General features: G+C 36.9%; 1 protein-coding gene across 1 annotated transcript in view; it reads left to right on the top strand.

The window, feature by feature from the left end:
- The window catches only part of LOC309810953 (uncharacterized protein), a 116,423-nt gene that overhangs the window by 61,453 nt on the left and 41,943 nt on the right, over window positions 1-13,027 (top strand). The window contains exons 4-5 of the mRNA XM_082633329.1: window positions 4,040-4,204; window positions 12,207-12,279. The gene's annotated coding sequence lies outside the window, so the exon portion shown is untranslated. The remainder of the gene's footprint in view (window positions 1-4,039; window positions 4,205-12,206; window positions 12,280-13,027) is intronic.

Raw genomic sequence — 13,027 nt, 5'->3', positions numbered from 1 at the left:
GATTTATCCTGTATGGGACTCTCTGTGCTTCCTGGATTGGACTGACTATTTCCTTTCCCATATTAGGGAAGTTTTCAACTATTATCTCTTCAAATATTTTCTCAGTCCCTTTCTTTTTCTTTTCTTCTTCTGGGACCCCTATACTTCGTATGTTGGTGTTTTTAATGTTGTCCGAGAGGTCTCTGAGACTGTCCTCAATTCTTTTCATTCTTTTTTCTTTATTCTACTCTGTGGTAGTTATTTCCACTATTTTATCTTCCAGGTAACTTATCCATTCTTCTGCCTCAGTTATTTTGCTGTTGATTCCTTCTAGAGAATTTTTAATTTCATTTATTTTGTTGTTCATCATTGTTTGTTTGCTCTTTAGTTCTTCTAGGTCATTGTTAAACGTTTCTTATATTCTCTCTATTCTATTTCCAAGATTTTGGATCATCTTTACTATCATTACTCTGAATTCTTTTTCAGGTAGACTGCCTATTTCCTCTTCATTTGTTTGGTCTGGTGGTTTTTTACTTTACTCCTTCATCTGCTGTGTATTTCTCTGTCTTCTCATTTTGCTTAACTTACTGTGTTTGGGATCTCCTTTTTGCCAGCTGCAGGTTTGTAGTTCCCATTGTTTTTGGTGTCTGCCCCCAGTGAGTACAGTTGGTTCAGTGGGTTGTGTGTGCTTCCTGGTGGAGGGGACTGGTGCCTGTGTTCTGGTGGATGAGGCTGGATCTTGTCTTTCTGGTTGGCAGGACCACGTCTGGTGGTGTGTTTTGGGGTGTCAGTGAACTTATTATGATTTTAGGCAACCTCTCTGCTAATGCGTGGTATTGTGTTCTTGTCTTGCTAGTTGTTTGGCATGGGGTGTCCAGCACTGGAGCTGCTGGTTGTTGAGTGGAGCTGGGTCTTAACGTTGAGACGGAGGTCTCTGGGAGAGCTCTCGCCGATTGATAATACGTGGGGCCGGGAGGTCTGTGGTGGTCCAATGTCCTGAACTAGGCTCTCCCACCTCAGAGGCTCAGGCCTGACACCTGGCCGGAGCACCAGAACCCTGTCAGCCACACGGCTGGAGGATGGGCAAGTCAGAAAGGAATCAGGTTTCCGGCTCTTGGATAGTAGCTGACTTGGGATTGGGGCTCCACAGCTCTGCCTCAGTGGTTGGCCTGGAATATGTATTTAATAACCAGTTTTTGGGCCTCCCTGGTGGCACAGTGGTTGAGAGTCCGCCTGCCAATGCAGGGGACACGGGTTCGTGCCCCGGTCCGGGAGGATCCCACATGCCGCGGAGCGGCTGGGCCTGTGAGCCATGGCCACTGAGCCTGCGTGTCCAGAGCCTGTGCTCCGCAATGGGAGAGGCCACAACAGGGAGAGGCCCGCGTACCGCAAAAAACAAAACAAAACAAAAAAAAAAACCAGTTTTTTACAAAATTTGCATAGTTGTTGATCCCCTGAATCTCCAAATTTATCTCTAATCTGGTAATTCTATACTCTTATCCTCACTAAAAAATCTTCAAACTGAAAAAACAAAATGTCTCTCTCAAAAACTATTATGCAGAAAGGAAGGAAAATCAACAGATGCTTTGTTCAAATGTGGCCAAAATATTAGCTCTGATGAACTCAACCACTGGTTCTGAGTTATTTCACAGTAGCAAGGACAAAAATTCTTGGCTCTGTTAATCACATTCGGATGAAACATCAAGTTTTATAGAAATTATCCCCATATCGCTGCTTTTTTCTGGCACATTAATACAACTAATTCATCAGCAGAATGAGCAAGCTATTCTTGCAACAGACCGGAGCTTCCTTTGATGAAACAGAGCCACCACAAGCTGTTCTCTGGAACCTGGGAAAGGATTGTATTAGTCTGTGTTGTACATGTTTTGCTTTTGAATTCATTTGGCCCCCAGTGATCATAATAGCTATTCAAGGCAATAGGAAACCTAGTTACAGAACATCAGTGCCAGGTTCTTGCTGGTTTATTTTTCAAATATGCTATTTTTAAATTACCTAATTAACACACATACACATTCACATACCATTTCAGGCCATATGAATTTCTTCATTGTGTGACCTGTTCACTAACCAAAATGGATGATTGAGAGAAGTAAGCACAAATGAGCCAATCCACAGTGGAAATGGGAATCAAAGCAACTGATCTGAACTTGGGAGGCTCCTATTTCCCCTCCATCTCGAAGGCACATACACACATGGGTCAGATCTGGTTGCCATGTGTGTAGACAGTGAATAGCAATTCTCTACCAGTACTGAGCTGACAAAGGAGACCCAGAGAGCAAAGGTAGTTGGTAAGGAGTGGTAAGAGTGCTTGTCCCTCCCTCCAGTTTTTCAAGAAACAGCAATTCCCTCTTGAGCAAAACAACAACAACAACAAAATAAACGCCCCCCCCCAGAACTTGTCACCATGTATATAGCTCTATGACACATTTCCTTTTAAGAATATCTCCTACAGTTAGGTAATAAAATATATATGGTGCATGATTCCCCCAATGAATTGGGCTTATTGGTTTAAAGAGTAAATTGATCTTTGGGACTACGGTGGAGATGTCCTTTCTGGAAACTATAGTAATATTTCTGAGCTATAAGGATTGGTTCCTATGGACTAGGGTTGACTAAATTGTACACTTGTGTTCTAGGAGGGATGGGAGAACTTGGCCAGAGTCACAACAGGAGGGTATGAGAAGCTGAGCTATCACAGTTGCAGGAAGGAAAGAGTGGACCTAGGGACTTAAATATACTCAAATGTAAAATTGTCTTTCAGAGGGTCCTAGGTGTAAAATGCTTGAATTAATCCTACTTAAACCATGTAGAAAAACAAACATCTACCAGACAAAGGAAAAGTCATGAAAATTCATCTAAACAGCTAAAAAACAGAATGTGTAGACTCCCTCTCAACTGTGGCTTTTTTTAATCCACCCATGATGGCTGGTTATTCCGCTCCTTTGGCATTCATTCCAAAAACCTCTTTTGTTTCTTGATCTGCACAGAGAAGTCAATTTGCAATGACAAACTGACATGTTAAACACGAATCTCAAATTTAACTGAAATTATTTCATGCCCCCATGAAGCATAATAATCCATTATTTTGTTTTGTCTTGACTATGGAAGGGCAAAAGAAGCAGAACTTTAAATTAAAAAAAAAAAAAAGCTCTTAAACTCCTTCTACCTTGTCAAAGGCATAGGGAGGTTGGAGATTGAGTATTTCCATTTAGTGTTTGAGCTACTTGAGAAGATAAATTGGGTGAGACCACACAGAAAAGTCCCCATTATTTTGTGCCCTTTGGACATGCTGTGGCTCCCTCCCAGGAGTTCACACCATGCTCCTTCTGAATTAACTGAAGTGACTGAGTTTATGCCAAAATATGCTCTGAGTAACGTCCCCACAGAGACGGCTGTGGTGTGACTGGCAGCAAGCCAGAGTTTTGTCCTCCTTTGGCTCTAGCCTCTCCACCCCAGGCTGGGGAGGCCCAACTAGTGAGTGAAGAAACAAAGAAACACTCCATTTGCTTGTGGAAGTGGAGTGAGCCAGGGAAGGAGCCTCCTCCTCCACTCAAAGAAGGCTCTTTCAAAAGCTGAGAACTGCCTCCTTTCTACCTGGGACAGAGGATCTGGTGCAATTAAACATTCAATTTATAAGCCTTTTACTTCCATCACTTTTAAGCCTCACCATAAGCTAGTGAGAGAGGTAGGAGTGGGTGAAATGCAATACATAACCCTGCAATTTGCTGAGCCTGAACCATGGACTAGGTACTCTGCTGGGATCATGCACACAAAGTAAATATAATGAGGTCCCTGTTCTGAAGGGAGTGACATGCATTCTAGTGGGAAATTGAGACTGGAAATTGTACATGACATTGTTGTCAGTATTGGTATCCTAGGAAGAGGCTGTTTTGAACTCAAGGATTCAGTCTTGGCAAGAAGATTGCAGGGGTGGGTGGAGGGGTGTTTGGGATATTTCATACCAGTAAAATGATTTGCTATATGTTTTAGTAATCAGTATACATAATTTTTTTCTTCCTATCCATTTCATTCTAAAAAGTATTTGAAGAGTTCCTCCGAGATGACAGCATAAGAAGACCCTGAACTCACCTGCCGTGGACACACTGATTTTACACCTACATACAGAGCAATTTCCTGAAGAAGAACTGAGGGCTGATTGAACAGCTTCTGCACAACTGACCATAGAGGGACCACACAGAGACAGGTAGGAGAGATGGAGACAGGGTATCAGTGGGACCTGTAGTAGGGACGTCACTGAGGTGCCCATGTGCCCTGGGGAAGAGCAAAAAAAAAAAAAAACCAAAAAAACCCAGCAGTTTAAAGGGCATCTATACTATACATGAGAGAAATCCACTTACAAACCCTAGAGCATCTGCCGAATGGGCAGGGAACTTCTGGGACTCTCTCCAGGGTAGGAGGTGCCAGAGATTGCCATTTTTGGCAATCCCCCTCCACCTTGATAGTGTACAAGGGAACATGGTCCACTCATCTAGCTGGCATACCAAGGCTGCCCTAGTGCACCCCAGGCCCTTGGCCTACACCTCCAGCCATCCCTTCGAGGTAGCTCCAGCTTAGCGCACCCTGGGCACCCCACCCACACCTGCCCCAGGAAAAAAGTGCAAAAAACACAAACACATGGAAGCTAAACAACATGTTACTAAACAACCAGTGGGACACTGAAGAAATCAAAGAGGAAATAAAAAGATACCTGGAGACAGATGAAAATGGAAACACAACAATCCAAAATCTATGAGATGCAGCAAAAGCAGCTGAAAGAGGGAAGTTTATAGTGATACAAGCCTACCTCAGGAAACAAGTCTCAAATAAACAACCTAAACTTAACACCTAAAGGAACTAGAAAAACAAGAACAAACAAAACCCAAAGTTAATAGAAGGAGAGAAATCACAAAGATCAGAATAGAAATAAAAGAAATAGACTGAAAAACAATAGAAAAGATCAATGAAACTAAGAACTGGTTCTTTGAAAAGATAAACAAAATTGTTAAACATTTAGCCAGACTCATCAAGGAAAAAAAAACAAAGAAGGCCCAAATAAATAAAATCAGAAAAGAAAGAGGAGAAGTTACAACTGACACCATGTAAATACAAAGGATCATAAGAGATTACTATGAACAATTATACGCCAATATAAAAGACAACCTAGAAGAAATGAATAAATTCCTAGACATGTACAATCACTTAACAGTGAGTCAAGAAGAAATAGAAAATATGAACAGACCGATTACCAATAATGAAAGTGAATCAATAATCAAAAAACTCCCAACAAGCACAAGTCCAGGACCAGATAGCTTCACAGGTGAATTCTACCAAACATTTAAAGAAGAGTTAATACCTGTCCTTCTCAAACTATTCCAAAAATTGTAGAGGAGAGAATACTCATTCTACAAGGCTAACATTACCCTGGTATCAAAACCAGACAAGGGCACCACAAAAAAAAAAAAAAAAAGAAAAAATTATCAGCCAGTATCACTGATGAACATAGATGTGAAGATCCTCAAACATTAGCAAACCAATTCAACAATACATTAAAAGGATCACACACTATGATCAAGTGGGATTTATCCCAGGAATTCAAGGAAGTTTCAACATATTCAAGTCCATAAATGTGATACATCACATTAACAAACCAAAAATAAAAATCATATGACCATCTCAATAGATACAAAAAAGCATTTGACAAAATTCAGTATCCATTTAAAGTAAAAACTCTCAACAAAGTAGATATAGAAGGAACATACCTCAACATATTAAAGGCCATACAGGCATACCTTGTTTTATTGTACTTTGTTTCATTGTGCTTTAGAGATATTGTGTTTTTCAAAAATTGAAGGTTTGTGGCAACCTGGTGTCAAGTAAGTTTATCTGTGCCATTTTCCAATAGCATTTGCTCACTTCATGTCTCTGTTTCACATTTTGGTAATTCTCACAATATTTCAAACTTTTTCATTATTATTATATTCGTTATGGTAATCTGTGGTCAGTTATCTTTGATGTTATTATTACAAAAAGATTGCAACTTGCTGAAGGCTCAGATGATGGTTAGCCTTCTTTAGCAATAAAGTATTTTAAAATTAAGGTATGTACACTTTTTCAGACATAGTGCTATTACACACTTAATAGAGTACAGTATAGTATAAACAGAAATTTTATAAGCACTGGGAAACAAAAAATTTGTGTGATTCACTTTATTGTGATACTTGCTTTACTGCAGTGGTTTGGAACTGAACCTAAAATATCTTTGAGGTATGCCTATGTATGACAAGCTCACAGCTAACATCATACTCAATGGTCAAAAGTTGAAATCTTTTCCTCTAGGATCAGGAATAAGACAAGGATGCCCACTCTCGCCACTTCTATTCAACATAGTATTGGTAGTCCTAGGCACAAGAATCACTCAAGAAAAAGAAATAAAAGGCATCCAAATTGGAAGGAAAGAAGTAAAACTGTAACTATTTGCAGATGACATTATGCTATATATAGAAAACCCTAAAGCAGCAACCACAAAACTATTAGAATAAATGAATTTAGTAAAGTTGCAGGATACAAAATTAATACACAGAAATTTGTTGCAGTTAATAATGAACAATCACAAGGAGAAATTAATAAAATAATCCTATCTACAATTGCATAAAAAAGAATAAAATACCTAGTAATAAACTTAACCAAAGAGATGAAAGACCTGTACTCTGAAAACTGTAATAAGACATTGATGAAAGAAATTGAAGACAACACAAATAAATGGAAAGATATACCATGCTCATGAACTGGAAGAAATAATATTGTTAAAATGTCCATACTACCCAAAGCAATCTACAGATTCAATATAATCCCTTTCAAAATACCCATGTCATTTCTCAGAGAACTAGAGTAAATAATACTAAAATCTGTGTGGAACCACAAAAGATGCCAAAGCAATCTTGAGAAAGAAGGACAAAGCTGGAGGCATCATACTCCTTTATTTCAATCTAAACTACAAAGCTATAGTAATCAACACAGCATGGTACTGCCACACAAACAGACACATAGATCAATGGAACAGAATAGAGAGCCCAGAAATAAACCCATGCTTATATGGTCAATTAATCTACAACAAAGGAGGTAAGAATAAACAGTGGAGGACAAGACAGCCTCTTCAATAAACGGTGTTGGGAAAACTGGGCAACTACATGCAAAAGAATCAAACTAGACCACTTTCCTACACCATATAAAAAAATAAACTAAAAATGGATTATAGACTTAAATGTAACACCTGAAATCATAAAAATCCTAGAAGAAAACATAGGCAATATGCTCTTTGACATAGGTCTTAGCAATGTTTTAAAAAATCTGTCTGCTTAGGCAAGAGCAACAGAAGCAAAAATAAATGGCACTGCATCAAACTGAAAAGCTTTTGCACAGCAAAGGAAACCATCAACAAAACAAAAAGGCAGCCTACTGAATGGGAGAAGATATTTGCAAACAATATGTCCTGTAAGGGTTTCATATTCAAAAATATAAAGAAGTCATACAGTTCAATATAAAAACCCAAATAATCCAATTTAAAAATGGGCAGAAGAGCTGAATAGACATTTTTCTAAAGAAGACATACAGATGGCCAACAGGCACATGAAAAGATGCTCAACATCACTAATCATAAGAAAAATGCAAATCAAAACCACAGTGAGATATCACCTCACACCTAATAGAATAGCTATTATCAAAAGACAAGAAATCACACATGTTGGCAAGATTGTGTAGAAAAGGGCACCCTCATGCATTGTTGGAGGGATATAAGTTGGTACAGCCACTATGAAAGGCAGTGTGGAGGTTTCTCAAAAAATTAAAAATAGAACTACCATATGATCCTGAAGTTTCAGTTCTGGGTATTTATCTGAAGAAAACAAAAACAGTGATTTGAAAAGTTATATGCACCCCCAATGTTCACTGCAGTATTATTTATTATACAGTAGCCAAGATGTGAAAGAAACCTAAGTGTCCATAGATAGATGAATAAATAAAGAAGATGTGATATATATATATACACACACACACAATGGAATATTACTCAGCCATAAAAAGCATGAAACCCTGCCATTGCAACAACATGGATAGACCTGGAGGATATTATGCTAAGTGAAATAAGTCAGAAAGAGAAAAACAAATATCATATGATTTCACTAATATGTGGGGGAAGAAAACAAAACAAACAAGCAGAAAACATAAATAGACTCATAGATACAGGTAACAAGCTGGTGGTTTCAGATTGAAAGGGGTAGAGGGTTGGGCAAAATAGATGAAGAGGATGAGAGGTACAGACTTCCAGCTATAAAATAAATAAGACCTGGGGATATAATGTACAGCATAGGAAATACAGTCAATAATACTGTACTAACTTTGTATGGTGACAGATGGTAACTAGACTTATCATGGTGATCATTTTGTAATGCATGAAAATATCGAATCACTATGTTATACACCTGAAACTAACATAATATTGTAAGTCATTTATACTTCAATAAAAACATAAAAAGTACTTGAAGTGTCTTCAAAGATAAAAGATAGATATGAGAAGTATCCAAATTATCTAAGAAGTTGTATTAAATTTATGTTGGCAATGCTGAATTCACTTTTTAATTTTTTAATTAACTATGGAATACATCAAAAAATATTTATAAAATATTTGTCATCCCTGGGAACTTAAAAAATTCTGTTATAAAATATATACAAAAATTAAGAGAAAGATATGATGAACTCCTATACCTACCACCCAACTCTATCAATTATCCACACATGGTCAGTCTTGTTTCATGTAACCCTTATGTACCCCATTATTTCAAAGGAAGTTACAGAGTTCATATTCATTTCATCCATAAATACTTAAAAATGTACCTCTAAAAGATAAGGACTTGTTTTAAACTTAATACCAAGGTCATATCTAAAATTAATAATATTTCTTTAGTATCATTAAGTATTTACCTAGGGCCCTTTATAACAAATATAGTTGCTGCTGTGGTTATCTATTGCTGTGCAACAAACTACCCCAAAACCTAGAGGCTTTAAAGGAGAACCCATTATTCTCTCTCATGTAGGAAGGTTTTTAGTCATTAAGTCAATTTCTTTGGGAGGGTTCAGATATTTCATTTCTTCTTGAGTTAGTTTTGGTAAGTTTTAATTTTCTAGGAATTTGTCTATTTCATCTAAGTTTTAAAATTTACTCTCATAAAGTTGTTCATATCTTTTTATAATGTCTATAGTATCTGTAGTTATGTTTCCTTTTTCATTTCTAATATTGTTTATTTGTACCTCTTCTCCTTTTTTCTTTGTCTCATTAGAGGTCTGTCAATTTTATTAATCATCTCAAAGGACCAAATTTTGTTAATTTTCACTATTGTAAGTTTGTTTCCTGATTTTTAATTTCTGCTTTTATCTTTATTATTTCTTATCTCCATCTTTCTTTGGATTTATTTTGCTGTTCTTTTCCTAATTTCTTAAATTGGAATTCTTTGTTCAATGATGTGTAGCCTTTTTTCACTCCTAATCTGTGCAACAAAAGCTGTGTATCTCTCTAATTATTGTTTTAGCTGCATGCCAAAAGTTTTGATATGTAGAATTTTCATTATTGTTTAGTTCTAAATGTCTAATTTCTTAATTTCTGTTATAATTTCTTCTTTGAATAACTGATTATTTGGAAGTATAGTTCTTTATTTTCAACTATGGGATATTTCTGGTTATTATTTTGTTGTTGGTTTCTAAGCTATGTGGTCTGTCTAATACCATTCCTTTGAAACTTGTTGAGATTTATGGACTAGTATGGGGTTATTTTTTATTACAACTTTTTTTTCTTCTTTCACGCATTGGCAATTGTCTTTGCCATCCCCTGGGAGATAGGGGTTATTCTAGTTCATCCTTCCATTGAGGGTGTACGCTTTGGGTCCTAGCTCTACCGTCTGTCTGTTCAGGCCCTGGGTTTTATCTCCTCTACCCCAGCCCCAGAAGGCTGTGCATATCAAAGCTCCTGTTCATCCAATTCAGTGCCTGCCCTCAAGATGGAAGCAGCATCAGTGTTCTCTCCTCCCTGCATGCTCTGCTTTTTTTTTTTTTTTTTTTTTTGCTGTACGCGGGCCTCTCACTGTTGTGGCCTCTCCCGTTGCGGAGCACAGGCTCTGGACGCACAGGCTTAGCGGCCATGGCTCACGGGCCCAGCCGCTCCGCGGCATATGGGATCCTCCCAGACCGGGGCACGAACCCGTATCCCCTGCATCGGCAGGCGGACTCTCAACCACTGCGCCACCAGGGAGGCCCTGCTTTTTTTTTTTTTTTTATTGAAGCATGGTTGATTTACAATGTTGTGTTAATTTCTTCTGTACAGCAAAGTGAGTCAGTTATACATATATATACACTCTTCTTTATATTCTTTTCCATTATGGTATATCCCAGGACATTGACTATAGTTCACTGTACTACACAGTAGGGCCTTGTTGTCCATCTATTCTATTCCCTTTTAGTTTTTGACCTGAGTATTCCTTACAGTCTATTCTAGCCAGTTTGTCGATGCATTTAAGAAGATTTAAAAAAAATAAATATTATCCATCACTTTTCATTGGTTGTGAACCTAGTCTGCATACATCCATCAGCAGAAGCCTATACTGACATCTTATTTGACTACTGTTGAATTCCTGTAACATGTAGTAAGTAACATGTTCAAAGAGGTCAAGGCTTGGCCATTTCTTGACGCAATCACTAGAAATACTATTAGGGAAAAATTTAACAGGATATGTACAGTGAATGTTCACAAGTATTAACCAAACATCGAATAAAAAAAAATACACACTGAAAAGAGAAAAATGATATATTTTTAAGTTCCATTCAGAGTCGTCAAAACTACAGCCAATAAATCTGAATAATTCTGAAATGACCCCCATATGTTTGCTAAAATGATACATAGGAGTGTTCATAGCAGCATCTCTCCTGTCAAAAATTGAAGAAAAAAACAGCAAATACTTATCAATGGTAGGATAGATAAATAAGTTGTGGAATGCTTTATAGCAATGAGAATGAACAAACTACAACCCCATGCAACTATATATACGAATTTCATAAATATAGTGTTGAATGAGAGAAGCTCAATACAATAATATATAAATTTGTATGATTCTATTTATATAAAGTTCAAAAACAGACCAAACGAATTTATTGAGTTATAATTCAAGGTGGTTGTTACCTTTGAGAGAAAATTAGTGAAAGGGATGGGCACACGAGGACTTCTGAAGATCTAGTCGTGTTCAATTTCTTAATCTGAAAGCTTGTTACACAGGTGTGCTCATTTTGTGAAAATTAGTTGAGATGTACACTTTTAATGTGTGCATTTTCTGTATATATATGTCAATAAAATTTTACATTACAAAAAATCCAAAATGAGAGATAAAAAGCCATGAATTTATTTAAGAAATGAAATATCCACCTGATGCTGCTCTTGATTTTTTACAAAAGGATCGTGCTAATAAAGTGTTAACATAATGACATTGTAGCTGTTTAATGACTTCTGGAAAGCTGGGGACCTTGATCTCGAGAAGTGAGAATAGGAAAAATGGAGATTTTTTCTTCTAAGTGTAGGAAAACACTGCTTTCCCCAGACCGAGTTATACTGTAGAATTGTGAAGAGCTTTTCCTTTTTTTTTCCGTTAAAAATATTTTTTATTGAAGTATAGTTAATCTTCAATGTTGTGTTAGTTTCAGGTGTACAGCAAAGTGATTCAGTTATTTATACATATATATATATATACATATATATAAATACACACACATATCCATGTTCTTTTTCAGATTCTTTTCCATTATAGGTTATTACAAGATATTGACTATAGTTCCCTGTGCTATATAGTTTTAGAGTGGTTATGTTTACGGATCACCTGCAAAATTCTTGGAAATTTAAAAATCTGTTCTTGTGAGCTAGTACAAAAAGGCTCCAGCACAGAAATCCCTTTTCTACCCCTGAGCAGCTTTGTGTGACCTTAAAGAAATTACTTTACTTATGGAGCTTTAGTTTTCTCATCTCAAATATAGTGATAACATATTAGGTTATTGAAAGGATAAAACATTTATGACCACGCCCAACAGATGGTTAGATTTCTTAGATGGTTAGATGGTTAGGGCTCTTCTTAGTACATCAGAGATCTGAGCCATGTGTTAATCTTCTTCTTTGACAGTTGTCCTCATTCTACTCTAAGCCTGTTTCTTCAACTGTAGAAAGAGAATACATGCCTACCACTCTGACACCTGGTAAGTAATCTTTTAATTATTAATAATATTATTAGAATATTGTCAAATAGCAAGTTTGGTTCTAGTTGTCTTTTTTAATTTCTGCAGTGACTTATAATCTGAGTGCAGTTATTTCTGTGGGAACCCTAAATTATTCCTCTGTGTCTACCACAAAGAAAAATCTAAGTGGCTTCCATTTTCTGCCCTTGCCCTCTCTGTAAGATCTTCTTTGCCATCAGTAAACATTATTATCTTACTAAGAAATGCAGTGGGTCATTTCATTCTAGATCTATGGTTTGCCTTGAGCTAGAGAAATATTCCAAGTTCTCTAAGGAAGAATTCCAGCTCAGCTTACTTGCCAAAACTTGTCAGTAGATTCGTGGATTCTTTACAAGCAGAATTTTGGTTCCTCATTTTAATTTGTGCCCTAAATTTAAACATAGATTATCCCTTATTCTGTTGTTTGTCAGGATTCCTACATTTTTCATGTTAACCTCATTTTCTACATTGTAGTTTTCCATTCTGAGATGGAGATAAATCATATTGTCCCAGCACGTTTGTAGTGTGTTAATCATCCAGTTCTCTTCAATGGGCTTTTCACATGGTTGCCGATTTTACATCTGTTCATTCCTTTCTTTTTTTTAATTTTATGTTTTTTAACATCTTTATTGGAGTATAACTGCTTTACAATGGTTTAGTTTCTGCTTTATAACAAAGTGAATCAGTTATACATATACAAATATCCCCAAGTCTCTTCCCTCTTGCATCT

Source organism: Mesoplodon mirus (genome assembly GCF_964341445.2).
Source record: "Mesoplodon mirus genome assembly, chromosome: 10".
In the NCBI taxonomy this organism is placed as follows: Eukaryota; Metazoa; Chordata; class Mammalia; order Artiodactyla; family Ziphiidae; genus Mesoplodon; species Mesoplodon mirus.
This window is presented reverse-complemented; position numbering and strand designations above follow the sequence as displayed.